The sequence below is a fragment of the Monodelphis domestica genome, chromosome 2 (assembly GCF_027887165.1).
Source record: "Monodelphis domestica isolate mMonDom1 chromosome 2, mMonDom1.pri, whole genome shotgun sequence".
In the NCBI taxonomy this organism is placed as follows: Eukaryota; Metazoa; Chordata; class Mammalia; order Didelphimorphia; family Didelphidae; genus Monodelphis; species Monodelphis domestica.
The window spans coordinates 45,983,847-46,008,232 of record NC_077228.1 but is presented as its reverse complement, the minus strand read 5'-3'; the positions used below and the strand labels follow the sequence as shown (position 1 = coordinate 46,008,232).

The 24,386-nt window shown below is 35.7% G+C and overlaps 1 non-coding gene across 1 annotated transcript; it reads right to left on the bottom strand.

Annotated features, from left to right (window-relative positions):
* Positions 1-21,485: 21,485 nt before the first annotated feature.
* LOC130457662 (U6 spliceosomal RNA) lies at positions 21,486-21,591 on the bottom strand. Its single transcript, XR_008916954.1, has one exon. It is a non-coding gene; the product is annotated as a U6 spliceosomal RNA (small nuclear RNA).
* Between the last annotated feature and the right edge of the window lie 2,795 nt (positions 21,592-24,386).

Here is a 24,386-nt window from a genome sequence, read left to right as displayed (position 1 = left end):
TTAAATTTGCAGATGATATGGATTTCAAGATTACAATTAAATGAAAATTGGATTCAATATAAATCTAATTGGATATGCTATATGACTGAGAATGCATCTAGTTGATGTTATTTGGGGAACATTAGTATACACACTGTAATTGATGCTGGTTGGAAACAATCATTATACATGCCATAGGTTTTTTTTAATGGTTTATTAAGGCTCTTTATTAAAGCTTCTCCCATAGGAGGTCTCATATGTTAAGGCTCTATTTTTTAAGCTCACATTCACTTTCTCTATTTGACCCATCTCATGCAGTAAAAACCTCCTTTAAAACAGCTAAGAACAGTTAAATAATAATAATAAAAAGAAACATTTGGAAAAATCTGAAAGTATATTTCTTACTTTGCATATGTATAGTCCAACTCGCCCTAAGTGAAAGACAAGGGATATACTTCACTGACTGCTCTCTGCAGCTAATGACTGATCATTTCATTGAGATGAGTTCTGAAGTTTTTCCATACTAATTTCCTTTATATTGTGACTCTTCTATACAAATTTATTTTGTGTTTGTGCTTATTTTACCTGCATCAGTTCATATAAGTCTTGTTTTTTTAAATTCTTCCTATTCATCATGTCTCACAAAGCAGTATTTCATTATTACCATCATTTAGAACAATCTGTTCAGCCACACCCTGATCAATGGCTGCTTCCTTTCCTTCTATTTCTTTGCTTCTACCAAATGGTTACAGATATTTGTGTTTATGTGACCTTTCTCTATGACACAGTTGAGATTTGTCATGGAGGGTAATTGATGGATGATGGTGACACACTTTTGTAGCTGTCACATTAATATTGCTAACTCTCTCTGTGGCGGATTCTTAATCTAAACAACATGGAATGACCAAATTGGAAGAGATGTTCATGGAGTATTTTATCCATGTATATTGCTTGGAAATGCATTCAGAAGATTTAAGATTATTCAGCTAATCCATACCTATACTTTTTTACTTTGGTACTCTGACTATGTTTTAATGTTTTCTTTGTTTTATATTTTTATATATAGCCCTCCACGTTACCAAACAACCCACAAAATTTGAATTTTACAGGTGTAAAGAACCTCCAGTGAAACTCATATAAGAAAAAAATGGCTATTTTCTACTTCTTTTTGAGGTTTATTTTAAATAACACTGGGGTAGTCAGGAAGGACTCTGGTCAAAGAATCCAGACAAATAATCATTAATTTCAATCCAGAGTATTGTGGCAGTTCCTTAACTCTCTTCCCATCTTTTCCTGACCTTTACAGTTGGTTTCTCTATTTTGGTAATCAGTCATCCTCAAAGGCATGAGAGACACCTGATTCCCTCTCCTTTTTTTTCCCTCTTGCTGAATATGGTCAAGGCTCACTTTGATTTTAAGTATTTTTGAGAGCAGAGAAAAAGATTCTATCTAACAAAGCATAAAGTGAGGAATAATTACAAGTACCCTAATCATTAATGCTTGACAACTTGGAAATGGGGAGAATGGAGTGAATGAACTAGAAGAAAGCAACTCCCCAATAGACAATGTAGTCCAGGATTTTAATAGCAGCCACTGAATGGATCCTATTATTTCAGGGAAAGGAGGAAAGTAAGGCTATGGTAGTTATGATATTACACTTAGCTGAATAGAAATGTTAGAGCACACAGCTTCTATCTTGCCATATCCACACCATCCCAGTGATAATGAATGCCCAGCTGCTTTATTTCCATGTCCTGCTCTCTCTTGACATTTACCTTATTTCCTTTCCCCTCAACCCAACCCTTAGTGGTGTTCTGGTAGTAATAATAATAACCAACGTTTTATTGCACTCACAATGTGCCAGGCACTGTGGTATTTTATAAATATTATTTCACTTGATCCTTACAACAGCACTTAAAGGTAGGCACTATTATTATCCCCATTTTACAGATGAGAAAATGGAGGCAAAGAGGCTACTTGGCTTGTCCAGGATCACACAGTAAGTATTTAAGGCCAGATTTGAATTCAGGTCTTACTGAATTTAGACCCAGTGAGCCTAGCTGTTGGTTCAGTGACAGAGGAGGGCACTAAAGAAAATTGCCAGGCTGAAGAGTGTGTGAAATTGATCACCTTGATGGGGGAGGGGCTCCAGGAGTTTGGAATCTGGAAGGGGAGAAGACTCTGGCTGGTAGAGGAGTTGGTGACTTTCAGTCACAGAATGTGGGAAAAAAGACTTTCTCCTGAGGGTTACCCACTTTTCCTGCTGGTGACTGGAAATCCTTCCCCCCAACATTTCCCAATTGAAGGGATTTTCTGAAGAGAAACCTGAGCAGACTTTACCTCAAATCCTGTTGCCCAGGGGTGAGTCAACCTGACTTTCTCTCAGGGGGGCTTAGGCTGCCAAGGCCTGAGTTCCCCCCAAACTTGAGGAGGAAGGAAAAGGGTTTAGATAGAGACAGGGACCCCCTTTCCCCACTTTTCTTTTCCCATTCTTCCCTGCCAGTTACTCCTTTTGTATTACCTGATTGAGTTGACCTTAAAATAGTTATCTTTTCCCCGAGCTGAGTGTGAGTGAACAGATCAAGGAGAGACCCTTTGGTCTCGAGTAGTGGAGGGGGGACAAGAACAAATTGGGGAGAGCAGCTTTAGCTAAGGAGGGAAGGCAGAAGGGGGAAAATCTTCAAAACCCCTCTCCTCTCTCTGAGCCAACCCTAAACATCAGCTGTCTTCTCTGTACCCCGCTTTGAGAAGGGAGGTTCTCCTCTCTTTTCCCCTCTTAATACTGAAAGTCTTAATCTTTTCTTTTTTTTTAAATACAGTTCTTTTCCCCAAAATGTATTCAGGGCATACTTTTAAACTTAATCCTCAATGCTTACATTTTCTCCATCACTTTCTAAAGTCCAGAAATCAACAAAACAAAAAAAAATCAAATCTTGATTTGTACCATTCATCATCTGACTAGTTGTAAATACTCACACTGAAAATTTTACAATCAGCTTTCAAGTGCCAGTTTGAGAAAGTCTTTTCCAGCAGACACCTGCGATCCTCCAACCTCCCACTCCAAAGATATTTACATTTTCTATGGAATACCTCCTCCATAGCTAAAACAAAACAAAACAAAACAAAAAAAACCAACAACTAGGTTTCATTGTAAACATTTTCCTTTCTTCTTCTCTCCTTGTTCTTGAACTCACTAAGACCTGGCTTCTCAGTGACACAACTTCCTTCCTATCCCGTTGAGCACTGATCATACTTTTCACTCATTCAACCATTCTTATTGGTCAAGGTGAGGGAGGTGAATAATTCCTTGCTCCCTATTACCCACTTCTGGTCTCCCTCTACCAGTATCATTCAGTAACATGTTCCCCTTTGAGATTCATTCAGTACATGTTGATCTCCTAATTAAAATTCTAGTATCTTTTATCCATGGATTCTCTCACTCCTTAATGAATTCAGTGCCTTGTTCATAGGATTTCTCTCCTGCCCACCACTGCCTTCGCAGTAAGGGACTCCAACATACATTCTGGTGCTCATTCTCCAGTAATGTCCCAATTCTTCAACTTACTCATTTCCCACATGCCCTCCACTTTACCACAACTGCAGAAATGGCCATATCCTTGATCTTGTCATTACCCCCAAATATTCCATTTCCATGTTTATGAGCCCTGAAATTTCTTTATCTGATCATAATCTGTTGTCTTTCCACCTCTGTCTTCCTTGCAACTCCAAACTGTTCTTCATCCTCACTGTGACCTCTAATCTCTCAGTTCTTTCCTAAGCCATTATTCCTTGGCTTTCAATACTCTCCTAATTTCCCCATCTTGATTCCCGATGAACCATTATGACTCTACAATGTCCCCTTTCCTCTTTATCCAATAGATAATTTTGCTCTTTTACAACCGATTTTTGAATTACACTCACCATTCTCTGGTTTTGCACCTACTCCCATAATACTGAACAAAGCTGGAGAAAATCAGGAATCCATGCTGATTGAGTCCAGTACAAGTTTATGTTTCATAATCTCAACTGGGCCCTCACTTCAGCAAGTCAATTCTTTTTCTCCTCAATTATTGATTCATTAGCCCACTAACCAAAGAGGCTTTTCAAAACCTTATCAAGACTCTGAAAGTCTCTCATGGCTTCACATTCTCAAATGAGAACCTTGAGGATCTTATTTTACTAAAAAAATGAAGGCTATTCATAGATAACACTCTCTTCTCCCCTGTTTCTCACTTCACACAACTCAGATGACTTTTTTTTCAGATGACTTCTGCTGCTATCTCCTCCTTTATCTTTTTCACATGAAGAAATGGCCTCTCATCTTACCAAGGCAAGCCCCTCTAAATGAAAAAGTAATCCTATTATATTCCATCAACTGTAGAAATTGACCCTGTTATCATGCCCACTCTATTACTAATATTAAATTTCTCCTTGTTAATTAGTTATCTACTGCCTATAAACATACCTATATCATTCCAATCCTAAAAAAAACAACAACCTTCATTTATCTATCCTTTCTAAATATTGTCCTACATCTTTGATCCCTTTTGAGGTTAAAGTCCTTGAGAAAACCTACAATAGCTGTATCTAATAGCTTTTCTTTTATTCTTTTCTCAAATCTTTACAGTCTGGCTTCCAGCTTCATCATCCAATTGAAAATACTTTCTCCAAAGTTACTAATATTCTTTTAATTGTCGAGTCTAATGACCTTTTCCCAATCCTCATTCTTTTCTAGCTCTCTGCAACCTTTATACTATTGATCATTTTCTCCTTGACAGTATCTTCTCTCTATCTTATATCTTTGCTCTCTCTTGGTCATCTATCTACCTATTAAACTGCTCTTTATCTTCTTGGGTGTAGTTGAATCAATTTCCCACCTGCTAACATTAGGGGTTCCCCAAGGCTCTACCCTGGACCATATTCTCTTTCTATTTAATTTCCATTTTTTATTGTATCAGGTCCCGTGGTTTTAATTATATGCAGATAACTATAAGATCTTGTCCGGTTGGCTTTTCCCAGTTTCCACTATCATACCTCCAATTATCTATTGGATATCTCAAATTGGAAGTCTTGTAAACATCTTAAACTCAATGTGTCCAAAACCAAACTCATTGTTTTTCTTCCCAAATTCTCCCCTCTTGCAAATTTCCTTATTACTGTCAAGGGTAACACTATTCTCCCAGCCACCAATATTTGCCACCTAGTTGTTTTCCTTGACTCCTCACCCTCACTTCTCATATCCAAATCATTGGTTCAGTCTGGCCATTTCTACTTTAGTAAGCTCTTTTATATATAGCCACTTCTTCTCTCTGATAATGCCACTACTCTGGTACAATCCCTCATGATCTCTCTCCTAGACTATTGCAATAGTACTATGGTTGGTTTTTCTGCCTTGACTCCTTCCTCACTCCAATATATCCTCCAATTACTGTCAAACTGGTCTTCCTGAAACACAACCATTCTGTCCTCTCTCCCATTCAAATAATTCTAATACTTCCTAATACATCCAGGATCAAATTTAAAATTCTCTGTGTAAGTTTCCAAACCATTCTTAACTTGATCCTGTCCTACCTTTCTAGTCTTCTTACGCCTTACTCTTCTCTTTAAATTCTATGATCCAAGGATGCTGTCTATTTTATTCCTGACATGTCACTCTGACATCTTTCCTGGATGACTCCATACCTGAAACTCTCTTCCTCTTCATTACCAAATCTCATCCTCCTTGACTTCCTTCAAATCTTAGCCAACATTTCACTTTCTGCTAGAAGCTTTTCCCAGTCCTCTATCTTAGGGCCTTTCTGCTAAAACTATCCTTAATTATATATGTATATATGTGTATATATGCATATATATGTAATTATATGTATACATATTTATTATTAATCTAATTATTAAACTAATTAAATAATTAACCATTACATTTATTAACATATGTGTATATATATGCACATCTCTCTCTAAATATATATATATAGTATATACATTATATATATATAATTTTGCTTTACATAGTTATTACATGACTTCTCCTCCTTTAGATTATATGCTTCTTGAGGACAGGAACTGGGTTTTGGGGGTTTTTTTTGGTCTCTTTTTGTATCTCCAGGTGCCTTGTATAAGCACTTAAATGCTGGTTGACTGACTGATCCATAGTCACTCCTCCTGTATGAGGTATAAACTTGAGATCTAGTATAAATGAAAATGCTTAAAGAAAACATTTTGTGTCTGTGTGTTGGTTTCATGACTTTCCATAGACAAGATTATAGGAACTTCCAATTGCACCTTCCCTAGGCTAACTCATCATTTGTGCAGTAAAGGATGTTAGGTGGTAGCAAACAGCTCCTGCTACCTGGCATCTCTCTGAGCTTATCCATCAAAGTTTTCTTGCTACTTCCTATATCATTTTTATCTTTTTATCCTTTGCATCTTTGACAAGGAGTTTTATCCCTTGACAAGGCTGCAGTGACTAAGAGGCTCATCTTTCTCAGTCTTGTCTAAGGAGCAGATGAATTTGACCTATTCCTGAAATCATATTTACATAGAGGCTGGATTTATATAATTATATGTAATATATAATCATTTCTGTAACAGTTATTGTTTTAGAAGCCACGAGAATTTTGAACTTGGAAGCTCCTGATTGAGTGTCCACACTAAGAAGGAAGGACGATTACAAGTATTTGTTAACTGCTTACTTTGCGTCAGGCACTATGCTGAGAGTTTTAAAATATTATATTATTTGAGCCTCTCAACAAACCTGGGAGGTATGTGCAATTATGATCCCTGTCTTACAGTTGGGGTGGCCAATGGAAGTTAAATGACTTGCCTATGGCCATGCAGTTGATAAATTCTGAGGCTAGATTTGAACTCAGTTCTTCTTGGATCTAAACCCAATTCTCAGGCCACTAAGCTACTTAGCTGTCTCAGGCTTCATGTAGCAAGTTTGGCATTAGTATGAAGAATGCCTGAGGAGAGGATATAATTGGATCTCCCTATCCTCTGAGATATTGCTCTTCAGAATAACATGTCTTCATTGTATATTAAAATTTATTTGATGAATTTTGTAATATTTTCTAGAAATTTGAGTATAGAACAGACAGTTTAGAGGCCTTTTTGAAATTTTTACCTGTGTTCCTTGAAGTGAATAAGTGGATTCTCCTTATTTTAATAGTTTTGATTTATTTTTGAATCTTTCTGTCTATTCTATAGTGGTACATCCTATAATGGCAGACTCTTGTACTTATTAATTCTCCCTATTGACATATAGCTTAGTTTGGATTGGATAGCTAAGCTCATGTGATATGCTACAGATGAAGAAGATGTAGAACTTGTGAAGAGCTTATCAAAAATCTAATGACAGAACTAATTGGACATTTGCCACTCCTGATGTTAACTAATTGCATAGTATCTGTGCAAAAAGCCCGATAGGTTCTGTGATTGTAAATACTGAAACTTACTATGGAGCAAAATCCATAGAGACTCTAGTTTTTGTCCTAATAATTACTTGTGATCATATTTTGATGTGAATTGCATTTTCTGGAAACCACCAATAAGGGGAGAATGTTGGCAGGCTTCTCACCAGAACACTCATAGAAGCCATAATAGTGGTCCTGACTAGCAATATGTTTATTGATTCATTCCAACATGTATTATCAGGAACTATGAGAATAGAGAAGTGACCTGATGAAGGTGATGATGTGATTTTCAACCCATCCCACTTCCTACCTTGTTGACTCCAGGGCATAATCCTTTGGATCATATGATAACATAATTCAAGAATTTTATATTTGGGAACAAAACGAATTGAAAGAAACTAGGTGATTGAGTTTTGGGGTTCATGGAGGATGTTGGCAGGAAGAGAGGTGATAAAACTCTTCTGTTCAATTTCCACATCATTTAACTGAAAATGCCTTCTAAGTGGGTGATTTTGTGGTAGGCCAAGAGTCATGCCAGAGAAATAAGATAGCTCATGCATGAAATGTATGTATCTGTAGCCAAATTTTCTGAAGACTATCTGGAGTCACAAATGATTGGGCCATGGATGATGCAGCTAAGAACACAGCTGCTGATTTCTCTCTGTGTTTCCATGTGCAATATGTATCAATCTAATCTATGAAGTTTCCCATGTCCTAGACCACCTGGTGACCGAGACCCAGTAAAACCCAACATGTGGGTCCAATTAACAGAATGACTACATCAAAATTACCCCATTATATAAAGAAAAAAATATATCTGGTAGGTTGAAGATTCTTTAGCTTTTCTCACAGATCTATGCTTTGGCATCTTTGAGCATTTCAATGGACTGAGATGGCAAAATATGGGGAAAATAATGGAATGAGGGGGAGGGATGAATCTGGACTGTTCCATAACTAACAAAGAAATCTTATTGTTTGCTACACAGAGATGGGGACCAATTTTTTTGGTTTGGGGATGAAGTATATGAGACATTCTTAAGTGACCTTTCTCAGATAAGCAAGGGTAACAAATAAAAGAGGAGGGAGATGAACAAAGATACTATTAAGTTTCTCTAGTACCTGAATGTATGACTTTTAATTTATGACTTAATCATCTTAAGCCACTCTCTAAACTTTAAAATATACTATACAGGACCAGTAAAAAGGGTAATATTCACTCAAGATTTCTGTTTAGTACTTCACATATGTTATATGTCTTTCATTTATGTGATAGATTAACAGGCAAATCTAGAGGAATTGGAAATTGCTTCCATTACATTGGGTTAAGTCAAACTAAATATTTAATTAAAAATTTTTATTTAATTAATTAATTTAAATATTTTCCCATGGTTACATGATTCATGTTCTTTCCTTCCCCTCCTCCATCACCCTCCCCTCACCCCTCCGTCCCCCCCCCCCCAACCCCCGGTAGCAGATGTGCAATTCCATTGGGTTTTACATGTATCATTGATCAAGACCTATTTCCTTATTATTGATAATTGCACCAGGTGGTCGTTTAGAGTCTACATCACCAATCATATCCCCTTTGAACCATGTGATCAAGCAGTTGTTTTTCTTCTGTGTTTCTGCTCCCACAGTTCTTTCTCTGGATGTGGATAGCATTCATTCTCCTAAGTCCCTCAGAATTGTCCTGGATCATTACATTGCTGCTAGTAGAGAAGTATTTTACATTCAATTGTACCACAGTATATCAGGCTCTGTGTATAATGTTCTCCTGGTTCTGCTCCTTTCACTATACATCAATTCCTGGAGGTTGTTCTAGTTCACATGGAGTTCATCCAGTTCATTATTTCTTGGAGTACAATAGTATTCCATCACCAACATGTACCACAAATTTGTTCAGCCATTCCCCAATTGAAAGGCATCCCCTCATTTTCTAATTTTTTTGCCACCACAAAGAGCATGGCTATAAATATTTTTATACGAGTCTTTTTCCTTATGATATCTTTGGGGTATAAATTCAGCAATGGTATGGCTAGATCAAAGGGCAGACAGTCTTTTAAAGCCCTTTGGGCATAGTTCCAAATTGCCATCCAGAATGGTTGAATCAATTCACAACTCCACCAGCAATGCATTAATGTCCCAATTTTGCCACCTCCCCTCCAACATTTATTACTTTCCTTTGCTGTCATATTGGCCAATCTGCTAGGTTTGAGGTGGTATCTCAGAGTTGTTTTGATTTGCATTTCTCTAATTATAAGAGATTTAGAGAACTTTTTCATATGCTTTTTGATAGTTTTAATTTCTTTATCTGAAAATTGCTTATTCATGTCCCTTGCCCATTTATCAATTGGAGAATGGTTTGATTTTTTGTACAATTGATTTAGATATTTATATATTTGAGTAATTAGACCGTTGTCAGATTTTTTGTTATAAAGATTTTTTTCCCCAAGTTGTTGTTTCACTTCTAATTTTGGTTGCATTGGTTTTGTTTGTGCAAAACCCCATTTAATTTAATGTAATCAAAATTATTAATTTTACATTTTGTAATTTTTCTCAATTCTTGCTTGGTCTTAAAATCTTTCTTTTCCCAAAGATCTGACAAGTATACTATTCTGTGTTCACCTAACTTACTTAAAGTTTCCTTCTTTATATTCAAGTCATTCACCCATTATCAATTTATCTTGGTGTAGGATGTGAGATGTTGATCTAAACCTAATCTCTCCCATACTGTTTTCTAATTTTCCCAGTAGTTTTTGTCAAATAGTGGATTTTTGTTCCAAAAGTTAAGATCTAAGCCAAACTATTTAAGGTCATTCTTTAATTAAATCAATAAACATTTTATTATGTACCTACTATGTGTCAAGCACTATATAAGTGCTAGGGATACAAAAATAGGCAAAAGATAGTCCTGACTTCAGGGATCTTACAATTTAATGGATTGTGATATAATCTAACTTTCAGAAGCATGCCAGGTAGGACAAAATCAATGTTATCTCAACAACTTTTTTTCTCCTCTTATAACAAGTTCTTGTGATTCTTGAAAATAATTCCTAGGCGATCTATTTAGTTTAAGTACAGAGAAAAACTACAAATATTCGTAAAACCAGGCAAGATTAAAAAGAGAAATGCTAGAACAAAGCACTTTTAAGATATTTCTACCCAGAGAATCCACAGTGTCAGAAAGTGATGAGAAAGGGAAGGAGTTTAACCTAAAAAGATAGGAAGGATTTTCTCTTAATAATTTTCAGATTTCTAAATTTTTTTCTCTTTCAAGCCCCAATATCTGTTTCCAGATCTTGTTTTTATAATGCTTTGGGAATTTAGCCTTCTTTTGAAAGATACCATTATAATTCTCTTCAATCTGAAGAGAACTTTGAGTCTCTATCCTTGTCTATTCCCTCTTTATATTTCATTACTTTTAGCAATAGAATCCATAGAAAGCACAAGTTTATTTATATTTAATCTTTCTAGCAATATCTATGAAATGAGAACACAACTATAAACATGGAATATGTAGGACAGAAATTATCTCTAAATACACCTTTATGGAATGTGTATAACTTTCTTCTTGGATTCCTAAAACTGTCAAGAATAAAATCTCTTGTTTTAAGTTTCTCCCATCCCCTGACTTACCCTGAGGTGCCTTGAATAAGGCTATCCTGGGAGATAAGACAGCAATAAAGTATCTAGCCAAGTTAAGGGCACTGACAATAATTGTACATCTAAGTCTCCCAAAGAATATGAACTCCATTAGAAATAGATAAAATTAAGCCTCTCAGGGTGTGAGAATTGTGTCCCATAGGTCTGCATTTTACCCTGGATGTTCAAGGCCAAATTTATCTACAAAAGTAAGAAATTAGAGATTATGAATTATTATGCTTTAAGGACAGTTGACCAGGAATTTAAAAAAATATCTTTGAAAATTGCTGAATGCTTGAATAACTTCAGTATTCTGTCGATAAATCTACCCTATTATTAGCTGGTGGGGTGTATGGGGTGCTCAGGGAGGGGTAATATCTCTGGTATGGAGGGCTTGTCGTGCCCTCTTAGGGCAGCTCTCCAGCCTCTGACCCCCACCTGACACCCAGCTCTCACTTGTGGCTCCTAGTAGCTGCTAGCATGCGGCAGCGGCCACACCCCAGGCAACGGCTTCGACAGGCCGGCCAAACCTTTTGAGGGTAGCCATCGGGTCAATGTCGACCCCTGTTGAACCAGGGCTTTGCTCACCCAGCATGTGAAGACTGCTTCGGCAGAACAGGAAGAAGAAACCAATAAGAAGGTTCAACGGCTGAGAGGGCTACACAGCAAAGCACTGTGGAGTGCTTAGGGCATGTTGGAACACAAAGGACAACACGGCCATCCAATGCAGCTGAGGAAGTCTCCAGGTATAACGACTTTTAGTGCCACTGGACCCAGGCTTCCAACGCCAAGAGAGTGGGACTGTCTCTGTGCATCGACTTTTCCACTTAAATCTTCATGCACAAGTGTCTTTGTGCACAAAAACACACAAAGACAATAGTCATCCTCGGTTACCGAGAGACTACTACTACTATTATTAGCTGGAAGTGTTCTGTATGGCTTCTTTTCAGGGAATCATTGAAGTTACTAATGCCCATATAGCCAGTCTGAGGTCTAAGACAGACTTGTATTAGAAGTTGTAATTAATTGAAATCTTGAACCCTAAAGACTACATTTCCCACAATCCCCTTTTCCCTTTTGTGTATGTGTGTCATCATGTTGATTGAAGTTTTAGTTTCCATTTTGGCCTCTCTCTCTGTGTGTCTCTCTCTATCTATGTGGAGGCAGGGAGCAGCTTGCTCAGTTTCTCTAGAATTCACTTTCCCTTTGCTTCAAGTTGAATTTAATAAATAGTATTAAATATAATACTTGGAGTATTGGATATTAATTTAATTTTTTTCTTTTTTTCCTTCTTCCCAGAATTTTTTCAAGTTTTTCTTTTTATATTCTATATTTCACTCAGAGGTTATTTTTAAAAAATTTCTTTGACTTCTTTGATGTTTCTGATACTTGATTCATATATGCCTTATGACTCGAGCATGTATCCCAGTGTAATTCCTATGTGTATCCCTGTATCCTCCTCAGGGGGGAATATATTATTATTTTCCTCTGGGGGACTATGTTATTGTTGTGAACTTTGATTTGAATTTGAGCCTAACTTAGAACAAGAGACTACTTCCTAGAATCTAGAAGGTAAACTTTTTGGAGAAGGTGCCATGAAGATGCCTGCAGAGACCACACGCTGCACCAGAAGATCCAGAGTGAACTTTGAGATATGGTAAAAATGAATTTTTGGGAGGTATTGAATTCATTTGTTTTGAATGTACACTCATGCCAAAGGGGACTGCCACCTAATTGTTTTTTTGTCAATGCACCTATTATTGATTTTGTTCTTTTTCTCTTTTATTTTCCTCTTATCCCTAAGTTATTGTAATTTCCTTTTAAAAACTGCAATATTTACATATACTTCTAGTTCAAGTTATAAGTTAGTTAGGTTTTCATGATCCATTGGGGAGACTGGTATCCTAAAGAATCACAGGGAAGAATGTAATTAATTGGAATCTTGAACCCTCTAGAGACTACATTCCCCACAATCCCCTTTTCCCTTTCATGTATGTGCATCATTACATTGATTGAAGTTTTAATTTAGGTTTTGGCCTCTCTCTCTCTCTCTCTCTCTCTCTCTCTCTCTCTCTCTCTCTCTCTCTCTCTCTCTGGCTTCATGTGGGCAGGGAGCTGCTTGCTCAGTTTATCTAGCTTTCACTTTCCTTTTGTTTCAAGTTGAATTTAATAAATAGTATTAAATATAATACTTGGAGTGTTGGATATTAATTTTAATCTTTATAATCTAAAGATTTTCAGAGACATGCCCACTGCAAAAATTCTATGGAAAGCCATAATATGGTGGAAGGGGAAGACAAAAGGACTGGGGAAAAATATTTCCCTTTCCAGGCTATAATATTGAAATGAAGCAAAATAAGGGACATTGGGTAAACTGTTTTCCTTTGCAGTAAGGGAAGGGATAGATTACAACTCCATTATGAAGAACTAATCTGTGATAGAGATAGGGTCATCCATAAGGAGAGAGAGAATAGATGGAAGAGTCAAAGTCAAGTGGTCCTAGTAAAAGTAGAAAGAACAGTTAAAGAAAATAAAGGTAACCACTTTCCTCTCTACTTTTGGAGTAAATATGGAAAATAGGGGAATAGCTATGGAACTATTAGAGAAAACCCACTTAGACATTACCTGAGGGATTACCACAGTTCCACAAACAGATGCCTATTTTTCAAGTTTCAGTGTTAAATCTGTTTATTTAAGTGTGTGTATGTATGTGTCTGGATATGTGTGTGTGTTTAAATGTATGCTTGTATATGCTAATTAGTTTTGAAAAGTCTGTGTAAAACATTTCTTAGTGATCCTATATTAGACTTCTCTCTACCTGGGGCCATGGGAAAGTGAACAACTCTTTTGGCCTGAAAATCTTAGAGAGATGTCTCAACATAGGATTAAGTCATCAGCATATGAGCGGCCACAAGAAGAATTTGTTCGAATTGTGATTGTAAGGAGCATAGTTGAAAGAGGAGTATAAAGTAGAGAGAGACTGAAATTCAGGGAGCTAACTTAAGCATTAGAGTAAGGCTTAGGGAGATTAATGACCCCACTTTCCCCATATTTTCTTGCTTGTTATTTTCCAAGCAAAAGCATGCATATGTATCAAAAGAGAATTTTCAGGTGTTTTACTCCTCTTTCCAAATGAAATTTTGCTGTAGTTGTTTTTATTCATGAGCTCTAGAAAATCAAGGTGCCCCAGACATTGCACTGAAGAAGACTGTAGTAGCAGAGGTTTAGGGACATTTGCAAAAAACAGCAACCTCACTTATCTTACAATTGTAAAATCACTCTTGTTTATATGTTTGTTTCATTTTTTAATCTTCAACACCTCAATCCCTGCTTCAACTTGAATGTAAACTTTAGGTTTTAGTCTTTAGAAAACAGTAGCAGAAATTGGTACTGTGTGGGGAAATGGCAAATCTTCAATCATTTTTATTAAGGAATATTTGACTTGTCTGCAACATGTGCAAGTATGAATGGATGATTTGGTTGAAGTGAATTCTTTATCAATTAAATTTGAGCTAATTTCATATGAATCTAATTGTAAAACATTTGAGCACTTGAAAGGAGATTCAATCAGAGCAATGTAATCTTAAAATTAATTTAAAAGCTGCTAAGTGTAGCACCTGGGCACTCCTTCCCAAATGAGGGCCCCCAGAAAAAGTATCCCAAGTTCAAGTCATGTATTTTCATTGACTCAAAATCATAATTCATAAGTTCTATGAATGTCTTTATTTTCATGACTCAATGAGAAGACATGATTAGTTAAAAGCAAAGACATTTAGCAATATAGCACAGTAAATAGCAAATGTTATTTTCCACTTCCCATAAACTTTAGGCACATTGCTGTAAATATACACATCATTATTAGGAAGGGTAGATACACATAAAAATCAAAAGCGAATCTGTAGAGAAAGGAAATATATGTGACTAAGATATAGAATAAATTCATATTTTCAATACTGTGGAACCACCCATGTATTCTGGAGAGATCAACATGCTTTTTCTTAGCCTGTTCTCTGTTTAGTTCTGATCTTAGCTAAACCCACACCCAAACATTGTTTGCTTTCCATGGAATGACATTCCCTGTGTTATTCTTTATTGGGTATCATGTCTCTGCTGCTCCTGGGAATTTTAGAATTTTCTCCATTTTGCTTAGTCTTAGAATTCTAGCAACCAGGAATGTATACACCCCTACTTAAGGATTAAGTGTTGAGGAGGATGGCCTATGACCAACATGTGCTAGCAAGTGACAAATAAGAAAACAACTGACAGAGCCCCTGGGCTGTCCTAAATCAAGCTTAAGCTAACATTTCCTGGTGATAAGAGAGGCAAGAACTACTTTAAAACTCTAGGTGGGAGGAAAAGTAGCATCAGCAGAAATAGCAGTTTCTACTTCTGTTGCCAGCTATCAAGTGCCTTATCTCTCCATCTAGCTACCATGTATCCACAAATGCATGGCATCTCCAGTTCTTCCCTACTGTGATGATGCATTTCTGATTTAGGTGAATGAGTATTGGAGATGGTACAGATTAGACTATGACTTTGTCAGTTTCTAAGCAGTCATAAGAGCCTTCAGAGTTCCAGTAATGTAGCAATAAAAGGGTCTTCTAGTAGCTACATCAACCAAGTCCAGTGAGGAATAAACCCCAAAGAGCAGCCTGCTTCATACAGACCAGCAATGAATCAACCCAGAATTTAAGAAACTGCATCTTTTAAGCATAAGAGTGATTCATCCACGAATTATGCCATAACCAGAAGGGAACTTGATGGAGAAATATTTTGTATTAACCAATTTAAGTTTGAGACCACTCTCCCCAGGGATTGAGGCATGTAGAGGAAAGTATTTTCCTAGTTTGGGATGATGTACTTTAGTCTTTGCTATTACCTTGTCAATAAATATTCATTTGTAAAAGATAATTTATGTTAAGTGGCTAAATGTTTGGGAGCTATTATGTTAGAAAGAACACATTGGATAAGAGGACAGAGGTTGATGAATAGTATTCAAGAACACCCAACCCTTCAGGATTGTCACAAGAAATTTTTTGAGAAGTAGGAGCCACACTCTGTGGTTTAAGCAAACTATTAAATAAACTGCTAAAATAAAACATGTGTTTAATTTTAACCAATACTCTATAATAGAGCTTTATCTAGAGCTAGACAACTTAAGCTTTGTTCCAATCACCTAGGCAATTGATCCTCCACAAACATTATGAGATACTTATCTATATTTCTCCTCTTTTCTTCTTGCTAAATGATGGCGAAGCCCTTTGGATTCATGCTGGTTTTTGAGAACAGAGAAAAACCCACAAGTATTATCATTTACTATACGTTAGGTTTAGTAGAATAAAAAAGTGGAAGAAATACTTCATCATATCCAACTCTTCATGACCTCTTTTAGGGTCTTCTTGGCAAAGATACTAGAGTAGTTTGCCATTTTTTTTCTCCAGCTCATTTTACAGATGAGGAAATTGAGGCAAACAAGGTTAAATAATTTGCCCAGGGTCACATAGTTACTAAGTGTCTGGCACCAGATTTGAATTCAAGGAGATGAGTCCTTCTGACTCCAAGACTAGTGCTCTATCCATTGCCCTGCCTACCATGGAAAAAATGAAAGAATAGCTCAACTCAAAGAGGTTACACATTCTACCATGAAGACTCTTCTAAGGGCAGAAAATTTACCACTTGGTAAGAAACATAAATGACTGCTAATAAGCCAGTATTTCTCCAAAAAAGAAGGAAGGAAGGAAGCCTAATGGTGGGGCTATGGCCACATGGAACCATTAATTGATTTGGAGTCAAGAGACCCAAGTTCTAGTCCCTACTCTGATACTAAGATTAGATCTTTGTTTCCTTCTGTCAAATAAAGAAATTAGATAAGGTATGCTCTAAGGCAGTGATGTCAAAAATAAAATAGAAATGGATCTTAGTGGCCTATATAGTGACTTAATAATTAACCACAAATTAACATGAATTATCTGAATTAAATTTTTTAAATTTTTTATCCAATTTTTTTTCCAAATTTTACAAAACCAAATTAAATAGGTATTTCCATATCCAAGGAAATAGAAGATAGTACACAGATGAAACCACAAATCTATGTCTTTAGCTTACTTCTCTTAAATCTACATAATAAATCTCATCCACTAGTGTCCCAGCCCTTCCCCAATCTCTCCACATCCCAGAAGATATTGTCAAGGCAGCCAACATTTACAACAAATTAAGTCTTTCATATTTTCCTTTCTGTTCACTTTCTGGAAGTGACATTCCCAGTTTATTTTTCCAGCATTAACTCTGTGGCTGTGTATAATATTCTCCTGGTTCTATTCAATTCACTGTTCATTGTCTCATGCAGTTCTTTCATGTTTTTTAAAATCAGCCTGCTCATCATTTCTTATGGCACAGTAGTATTCTATCACAACCATATACCATCATTTGTTTAGCCATTCCCCAGTTAATGGGCATCCCCTCTGTTGCCAGCTCTTTGCCACCACAGAGAGAGCTGTTATTAATATTTTGGAATATATGAGTTCTTTTCCTTTCCCTAGTCCCTTTGGGAAAGAGATCCAGTAATGGTATTTCTGAATCTAAGGGTATATACAGTTTTATAACTCCCTCAGTAAAATTCTAAATTGTTCTCCAAAATGATTGGATTCATAGCTCCACCAACAGTACATTAGTATCCTGTTTTTCCACATCCCCTCCAACATTTATCATTTCACCCTTTTGTTATTTTAGCCAGTCTGATAGGTGTGAGGGGATATCTCAAAGTTATTTTAGTTTACCTTTTTTTCTAATCAGTAGTGATTTAGAGCATTTTTCATATACCTATATATGGCTTTGGTTTCTTCATCTGAAAATTCTGTTCATATCTTTAGCCCATTAATCAACTGGGGAAAGGAAGGCTCTAATTCTTATAAATTTGGCAGAGTTGTCTACATATTTTAGATATGAGACTTCTATCTGAGAGGCTACCTATAAAAATTTCTCCCCAAATTTTCTGCTTTCCTTCTAATCTTGGCAGTGTTTATTTTATTTGTAAACAAACTTTTCAACTTAATGTATTTGAAATTATCCATTTTATATTTCACAATGTTCTCTATCTCTTGTTGACTCATAAATTCCTCACCCATCCATAAATCTAGTAGGTAGTAATATGTTCCCTGTTCTTCTAATTTACTTATAATATGTCCTTTTATGTCTAGATCACATGTCCATTTTGATCTTATCTTAGTGAATGGTGGAAGATATTGATATGTATCTAATTTCTGCCAAACTAGTTTTAGTTCTCTTAGCAATTTTTACCAGTGATTTCTTATCTCAAAAATCTGTATCTTTGATTTTATCAAATACAAGATTACTATAATCTTTTATTACTGCTTTTTGTTTTGTTATTGTACTGTTCTGTTCCACCTTTCTATTGCTTAGTCAGTATCAAATAGCTTTGATAATTAGTGTTTTATAATTCTATTTAAAATCTAGTACTGCTAGACTTCCTTCCTTTACATTTTTATGAATTCCTTTTATATTCTTGATCTTTTATTCTTCCCAATGAATTTTGCTATTGTTTCAGTAATTTGTTCTTTTACCTAGTCATTCTTGAAGATTAAGTTATTTAATCTCCAGCTAGTTTTTGATTTTTGTTTCCATGGTCTCTCATTATATGGAATTCTTATTGTGTTATAGTCTGAGAAGGTTGCATTTAATATTTTTGTTGTTCTACATTTGAATATAATTTTTTTCCATGCTAATATATGGTCAATTTTTGTGAAGGTGCCATGTACCACTGAGAAGGCATACTCTTTTTTTTTTGTTCCCATTCAGTTCTCTTCAGATATATATATTTTAATTAAATTATCTAAGATTCTTACATCTCCTTGATTTCTTTCTTATTTATTTTTTGGTTAGATTTATCTAGTTTTGAGAGGGGGAGATTAAAGTTCCCCATTGTTATTGTTTTTTTGTTATTGTTTTGTTATCTATTTCCATCTGTTACCCATTTAATTTTTCCATTAAAATTTAGATGCTATAATATTTGGGGCATATAGACTTAAAATGGACAATGTGTCATTGACTATGGTAATGTTTAACATAATGTAGCTTCCCTGTTTATCTCTTTTGATTACTAGTATTTTAGCTTTAATTTTGTCAGAGATCATGATTGCTACCCCTTCTTTCTTTGTATCAACTGAGGCATAGTATATTCTGCTCTAACCCTTTATTTTTATTCTCTCTGTTTCTCATTTTTAAGTGTGTTTTTTTTAAACAATATATTTTAGGGATTTTGTTTTTGATCCATTTTATTATCTGTTTTCATTTTATGGGTGAGCTCATCCTATTATACATTCAATGTCATAATTACTAGTTACATATTTCCCTCCATTCTGTTTTTCCTCACTATTTGTCCTTCTATTTCTTTCTTTTTGCTTTCTCCTTCTTCAGATGTCCAATTTCTTCTGTATGCTATTTCTCCAATTCATACTCCTTCTTAGAAATATTGCCATATATTCTCCCTTTACCATTAATTCCAAATTCATTCACTTTTCTGAGGATCCCTACCTTGTCTTTTCCCCTTTACCTTTTAATTCTTATTCTTTTTGCCTTTCCAAAAGCCTCTACTTTATCCCTGTTATTGCACCCTTGTCTTTCTTGTTATGGGTTTGATTCTAAAAATCCCTCCTTTATCTTCTCCTAAGAGTCCCTTCCTTATCCCCTCATCTTACCCCACTATTTATTGATATGCATTCCCTTCTCAGTATCTCTCCCTTTTCCCAACTCCTTTCCCTCCTTTCTTTTAATCTACTATCCCTTCTTTAGTCCCTCAGTCCCTTAAGGGAATTCCCTTTGCTTGGTTCCTCCCTTGTCCTATCCCAGTCCTTCCCTTATTTTATTTATTTATTTTTAAATTTATTTATTTATTTTTATTATAAAATATTTTCCCATGATTCATGTTCTCTCCCTCCCCTCTTCCCTTCCTCCCCCAAGTAGCTGACACACAATTCCACTGGCTTATACATGTGTTATCACTTGATGCGTATTTCCATATTATTCATTTTTGTAATAAAGCAATCCTTTAAAACCAATACCCTAAATCATATACCTATATAAACAAGTGATAAATAACATATTTTTCTTCTGCATTTCTACTCCCACAGTTCTTTCTCTTGATGTGGATAGCATTCTTTTCCCCAAGTCCTTTGGGATTGTCCTGGATCATTGTATTGCTACTAGTAGCAAAGTCCATTATATTTGATTGTTCCACAATGTTTCAGTTTCTGTGTACAATGTTCTTTTGGTTCTGCTCATTTTCCTCTGCATCAGTTCATGAAAGTCTTTTCAGTTCATGTAGAAATCAAGTAGTTTATCATTCCTTAGAGTACAATTGTATTCCATCACCATCAGATACCACAATTTGTTTAGCTATTCCTCAATTGAGGGACCCCCCCCATTTTCCAATTTTTTTGCTACCACAAAGAGTATGACTATAAATATTGTTGTACATTCCTTTTTAAATTATCTCTTTGGAGTACAAACTTAGTAGTGGTATTGCTGAATCAAAGGGCATGCATTCTTTTAAAGCCCTTTAGGCATAATTCCATATTGCCTTCCAGAATGGTTGCATCATTAAAAAAAAAAAACAACTCTACCAGCAATGCATTAGCATCCCAACTTTGCCACATCCTCTCCAACATTTATCACTCACTCTTATTGTCATTTTGGCCAATCTGCTAGGTGTGAGGATGTACCTCAGAGTTGTTTTAATTTCATTTCTCTAATCAGGAGGAATTTAGAACAGTTTTTCATGTGATTGTTGATAGTTTTGATTTCTTCATCTAAAAACTGTCTATTCATGTCCCTTGACTATTTGTCAATTGGCGAATGCTTGATTTCTTATACATTTGACTTAGTTCCTTATAAATTTGAGAAATTAGACCTTTGTCAGAGATTTTTGTTATAATTTTCCCCCCAGTTTGTTGCTTCCTTTCTAATTTTGGTTACATTGGTTGTACAAAAACATTTTAATTTAATATAATCAAAATTATTTATTTTATACTTTGTAATGTTCTCTTTCTCTTGCTTGCTTTTAAATTCTTTCCTTTCCCATAGATCTGACAGGTATACTGCTTTATGTTCACCCAAATTACTTATAATTTCCCTCTTTATATTTAAGTCATTTACCCATTTTGAATTTATTATGGTATGGGGTATGAGATGTTGATCTAAACCTAATTTTTCCTATATTATTTTCCAATTTTCCCAGTAGTTTTTGTCAGTGGATTCTTGTCCCAAAAGCTGGGATCTTTGGGTTTATCAAATGCTAGTTTGCTGAGGTCATTTACCTCAAGTCTATTCCATTGATTCACCTTTCTATCTCTTAGCCAATACCATATTGTTTTCATGATCACTGCTTTTTAGTACACTTTAAGATCTGGTACTACTAGGCCTCCATCCATCACATTTAAAAATATGGAATACTTCATGAATTTGTGTGTCATCCTTGTGCAGGGGCATGCTAATCTTCTCTTTATCATTCTAATTTTAGCATATGTGCTACCGAAGCAAGAACCTTTTCTTATTCCCTTCCCTTTACCTCCTATTTCTCTGTATGTAAAAAAGAATTTGACTCTTCTAATTATGTATGTTATTCTCTCATTTTCCCAGATCTGATAAGATTAGGGTTCTAGTACTACCAGCCCCCCACCTCCTCCTCCCTTCTCTGTGGAAGTTCCTTCACTCATCCCTCCTCCATGAGATAGCTATTCCACTTTATGTCCTCCTGATCTACTACACTACCATTTTGGCTCATTCCATTGCTTTCACCTTAACCTCAAGTTTTCAATCAATACTTGTGCCTTCAAAATACCTAGGTAATGATGACATTTCTAGGGGCCCTAGGTAACATTTTTCCATAAAATATTAAGTATTTTGACCTTTGGGGTTGCTTATAATTAGTCTTTCTCATTGACCTCTGTATATTTCTTATAGATTGAATTTTCTACTGAGTTCTAGGTTTTCCACCAGGAATAGTGAAAATTTCTTTAGTTTGTTAAATATCCATTTTTTTTTACCTTTTATAATTATGTTCAGTTTTGTTGGATATATTATTCTTGGTGGTAAGCCCAGTTCTTTTGCTCCATGCAATGGTATGTTCCATGTCCTGAATTCTTTTAATGTGGTGCTATGTTGTGAGTGAGAAAAGACCCCTACCCCCTTATCCATGATTAGATTTTAATGTTAGTAATAGTTTTCAGAGAATCAAAATTATAATTCTTAGACAGCATTAAGTCATGATTTTAGAAGGCATTTTGCTTATATTTCAATTAAAAACTAGTTAAAACTTATATTTCAGTTAAAAACTAGTTAAAAACTACTTAACTTGGGCTTTAGAGTCAGCCGCACCCTTCTGAGTTTAGTTCATGTAGCATGCACCCCTTCCTTGTGATCAGAGTACATGTAATTATCTTGACCTTTAAGTTTCATAACTGATCTGGAACAGAAACCACCACCCATCCTTATCTGGAGTGAGCTCTAAGTAACATCCTTCTTTCCCCCCCCATTATCAAATAATCCTTATGTAATTGTCAAAAGATGTTCAGAAGATGTATCTCACCAAATAAGGGGTATTTCCTACATGGCCTAACCTATGGACAAATATGGGTGGTTTTCTAGATGAACTGACCAATAGGAATTGCTATTGGGTGACTGTCCTTTGTGGGAAGGATGATCTTGTGATAATCTTGTGTACTTGTATGGAAAAATCAGGACCTTATTCTAAGGTTATAAAAGACAGTTCTTCCAGTTGTAAAGATGATTTTAGCTTTGTGACTTGAAATCTAAATAATTGGTAACCAGGGAAAATTCCCAAATAATAAAATACCCAAGTCAGCTGGGAATTGTGGTGATTTTAATTAATATAGAGAGAAGGAATTAAGGAAAGAAGAGAGAGAGAAAGAAGAATTAATTTTAAACTGCTCTGGCTCAGGCTGAGCCAAGCAGTAGTTAAAGGCCTTAGCCAAAGTGGCCTCCCTGAGCCTAAAGGAAAGGGAGGCAGTCTTATCACTCACCACAAGACCGTCTCCAAGGAAGCTATCTGAGGGGAATCCTTCAGGCTGAGTTCCAGTCCTCACTGAACTGAACTCTGAATCTAATTGCACACCAAACTGAATTCAATTCAAACTGAATTGCCTGAACTGACTTTTTTTAGTCTCCTTTTAAAGAAATTTTCTCTTACGTCACCTCCCCTAAATTTTCACACCTACCAATCACAGTAGATGCTTTTTCCAGGACTGCCTATTCTTTAGTTTTCACCTTCTTTGATTAGATTTTCTCCAGGACTGTCCACTCTTTAGTTCTCACCTTCTCTGGTTAGATTATATCTTCTGAGGTACTTCACACTTCTTTGTTAAGCTTACCTTTTGTGAGTTACTTGACCTTTTTGTGATTAATTTAACCTTTATAGGTACTTAACACCTTTTTGTATTAGATCTAAAAATAGACTTAGCTTAAGGTTCTAGCTTCACAATAAGGTATGAGTTAAGTACCTTCATTGCTCAATCAGTAGTTTACAACTTTATCTTCCCCCAAAGTACGTCTAATTAGGGTGGAGTAATTTCCAAGTTCACACAGTGGGCTGTATCTTCTGTTACCAACAGAAGTCCAGCTTTGTTGGAGGATCTGGCCCTCTTCCAATAAAACCTAAATAATTACCTGGCTTGTAGAATTTGACTTTATCTAAAAATGATTATTATTTCTTTCTTAATTTGAAAATTTGTATTTAATTAATTAATTTTAATTAATTAAGAATATTTTTTCATGGTTACATGATTCATGTTCTCCTCCCCTCCCAATGAACCAACAAGCAATTCCACTGGGTTTTACATGTGTCATTGATCAAGACCTATTTCCATATTATTAATATTTGCACTAGAGTGATCATTTAGTCTACATCCCCAATCATATCCCTATCGAACCATGTGATCATTTTTTTTCTTCTGTGTTTCTACTTCCACAGTTCTTTCTCTGGATGTAAAAAGCATTCTTTCTCATAAGTCCCTCAGAATTGTCCTGCATCATTGCATTGCTGCTAGTAGAGAAATCCATTACATTCGATTGTGCCCACAGTATATCCATCTCTGTGTATAATGTTCTCTTGATTCTTCTCCTTTTAATCTGCATCAATTCCTGGAGGTCTTTTCAGTTCACATGGAATTCCTCCAGTTCAGTATTTCTTTGAGCACATTAGTATTCCATCACCAACAGATACCACAATTTGTTCAGCCACTCCCAAATTGAAGGGCATCCCCTCATTTTCCAATTTTTTGCCACCACAAAGAATCTGACTATAAATATTTTTGTACAGGT